Source organism: Eulemur rufifrons, chromosome 6 (assembly GCF_041146395.1).
Source record: "Eulemur rufifrons isolate Redbay chromosome 6, OSU_ERuf_1, whole genome shotgun sequence".
Classification (NCBI taxonomy): domain Eukaryota; kingdom Metazoa; phylum Chordata; class Mammalia; order Primates; family Lemuridae; genus Eulemur; species Eulemur rufifrons.
In genome coordinates, this window is record NC_090988.1 from 29962140 (window position 1) to 29965052 (window position 2913).

The 2913-nt window shown below is 37.0% G+C and overlaps 1 pseudogene; it reads right to left on the bottom strand.

Moving 5' to 3' along the window:
- Positions 1-2560: 2560 nt before the first annotated feature.
- LOC138385545 (U6 spliceosomal RNA) lies at positions 2561-2675 on the bottom strand (annotated as a pseudogene).
- Between the last annotated feature and the right edge of the window lie 238 nt (positions 2676-2913).

The following is a 2913-nucleotide window of genomic DNA, read 5'->3' on the forward strand; positions in this document are numbered from 1 at the left end:
ATTTTAATAAGTAAAATATATAGTTTATCACATGGTGACAAGTTTATTTGGGGAAAGTAAGTTGAAGAAGGGGTCTGGAGAGTGTATGAATATAGGGTTGCTATTTTAAATAGACTACATTAATAAATGACATTGAGCAGAGACCTGAGGAAGTGAATGATTGTGCAACATGGAAATCTGGAAGCAGAGCATTCCAAGCAGGAGGAATATTATATGCTAAGGCCCTGAGCTGGTTAAGTTGTTGTTTTCAAGAAACAGCAAGGAGATCAGTGTGACTGTAGTGAGCAAGAATAGAGTATTAGCATTAGAAAGTGAGCTAAGAGCGGTTGGGAGTAATGATACTGCCTGATTGTTAGGTAATCATGTAGAGCATTATAGCCCTTTCTCAAGACTTAGACTTTTATAGAGTGAGGTAAGAAGCAATTGGAGTTCTGGTCAAAGCATGATGGAAGGAAGTAGTATTAAATAGAAGGATAGTAACAGTAATCCACACGAGAAATGGTACAGTTTGAGGCTCAGAGCAATGAAAATATTAAGTGGTCAGATTCTGGATATATTTTGATGGTAGCACCAATAGGATATGCAGATGGATTGGAAGTGAGGTCTGAGAAAGAAAGGATCTAAGGTTTTTAGGATGAACTCCAAGAATGTAGTGGGCATTTAGTAAGATGGGGAAGACTCAGGAGCAGGCTTGGGATTGGGGGAAAGATGGAGAGTTTAGTTTGGGAGATGTTACAGTAGACATGCCTATTAGATGTCCAAAGGGAAAGGTAGAGTAGGTGTTGGATATTTGAGTCTAGAGTTCAAAGGAGAGGTCGGGGATAGAGTTAAGAATATTTGGAGGTCATCAGTGTGTACCCACCCCTATTTTAAGGCAGTACATGAATGAAATCACAAAGAGACTAAGTGTATCCAGAGAATAGAACTGAGTTGAAAACATTTGATTAGTGAAATTTGGGGCCAACTTTTGTGATTTTTTTTTTTTAGGTAGAAATACAATGTTAACATTTCATACCTCCCCCCCAACACACACACCATTGCTTTCTATGATGCTATAGAAGCACTGAGATTTAAAAAGCAAGATTGATAATAGTTACCAAATATGTAAACAAATGGAAAATTAAACTGAAGAGAGACAGTTGTTTTATTCTTAGAATGAAGCTTTTTGCTTTGAAATAATACAATCTTATATTTTAAGAATATATCTGGAGTACTAGTTCCTCCTTTTTCTGGTAATTGGAAATTGCTATTCTGACTCAATGTGAAAGTTTTAACACTAGAGGGCAGGCTTGCTTCTAGATTGTGAAGAGTTCTAAATGAATTAATTTAATCAAACAGTACAGGTTGAGCTTCCCTAATCGAAAAATCTGAAACCTGAAATGCTCCAAAATCTAACACTTTTTGAGTGCTGGTATGATGCCACCAATGGAAAATTCCCCACCTGACCTCACACAACAGGTCACAGTCAGAATGCAGGCATACAAGAGTTTATTCAGCATCCCCAAGGGAAAAATATAATTACTTTGAAGCTATGTGTATAAGGTGTATATGAAACACACATGAATTTTGTGTTTAGACTGATCCCCATCCCCAAGATACCTCATTATGAATATGCAAATATTCCAGTCTGGAAAAAATCCAAAACCCAAAACACTTCTGGTCCCCAGCATTTTGGATAAGGGATACTCAACCTATACATACATTTAATCTCAATGAATGCACTTGTTTCTCAAGTGACAAGTTTATCATCTATGTTTTTTCTAGTGCAGGGAAAACATGAAATAAGGTTAATGGTTGACTTTAGTATATCTAGGACTGGTAGTTGATATTAATATTTATTTGCATATAGAGTCCAAGGGAACTCAACTGTATCTCACTACAATTATATTCAGATCTAATATAGAAGGTTCACCACACATATATGTGAACATAAGAGAATTGACACTAGTCAGAAGAAATTTTGGACATGCAAACATTTTTTAGGAAATGAAGTATTAACTATTAATTGCTGACTGTATGCTTGGCATTGTGGTAAGAGCTAGGGCTACAAAAACGAGTAAAATATTATCCTTGCCTAAATAAGCTCTGGTGTGGCATCTTATAGCACTTAATATCTTGTGCTATATCTGTTTAAATGCCTTTTTCCCTTTAATAGAAATACTGATTCATTTATTTTTGGTACCTCCAAGTATCCATCGCAGTGCCTGATATTTATGTTAGTTCATCGCGTTTGAATAAATGAAAAGAGCGGGGAAAAGAACAGAGTCAGAGAATTGAGCCCTTTGCAAAATTATTTGCTTTCCACATTTTCTCCCTTACAGAGAGGCTTTCCTATGAACTTGTCTAAAGGTGGTTAATGTAGATGATTCCATCCCTCCATCTTTACTCCTACCCCTCGTTCTAGTAATCTTTACCCCCAGAATCAAGAGCAGTTAGTAGAAATAACTTATTGGCAGCCATAGAGAGTGGGAGGTCTAGCCTTTTCATAGTCAACTGAAGCGAAGAGGAAAGATAGATGTGGAAGATGAGTCGCTCTTTCTACCTGGCTTGTATCAGTTGAGAAAATTTTTTGTTTTTTTTTTTAAATATTATTTACATGTCATCCTTGAGCAGGGGCCATGCTAATCTTCTCTGTGTCATTCCAATTTTAGTATATGTGCTGCCGAAGCAGGCACGAGAAGGTTTTTTTATTTTGTTTGCTGTTTGTTTTAAGAGTCTTGCTCTGTCGCCCTGGCTAGAGTGCAGTGGCATTATCATAGTTCACAGCAACCTCAAACTTGTGGGCTCAAGCAGTCCAATCCTCCTTCGTCAGCCTCCCAAGTAGCTGGGACTACAGGCGCATACCACCAACCCTAGCTAATTTTTTTTTTTTTTTTTTTAAATAGAGATAGGGTCTTGCTATTTTGCTTAGAC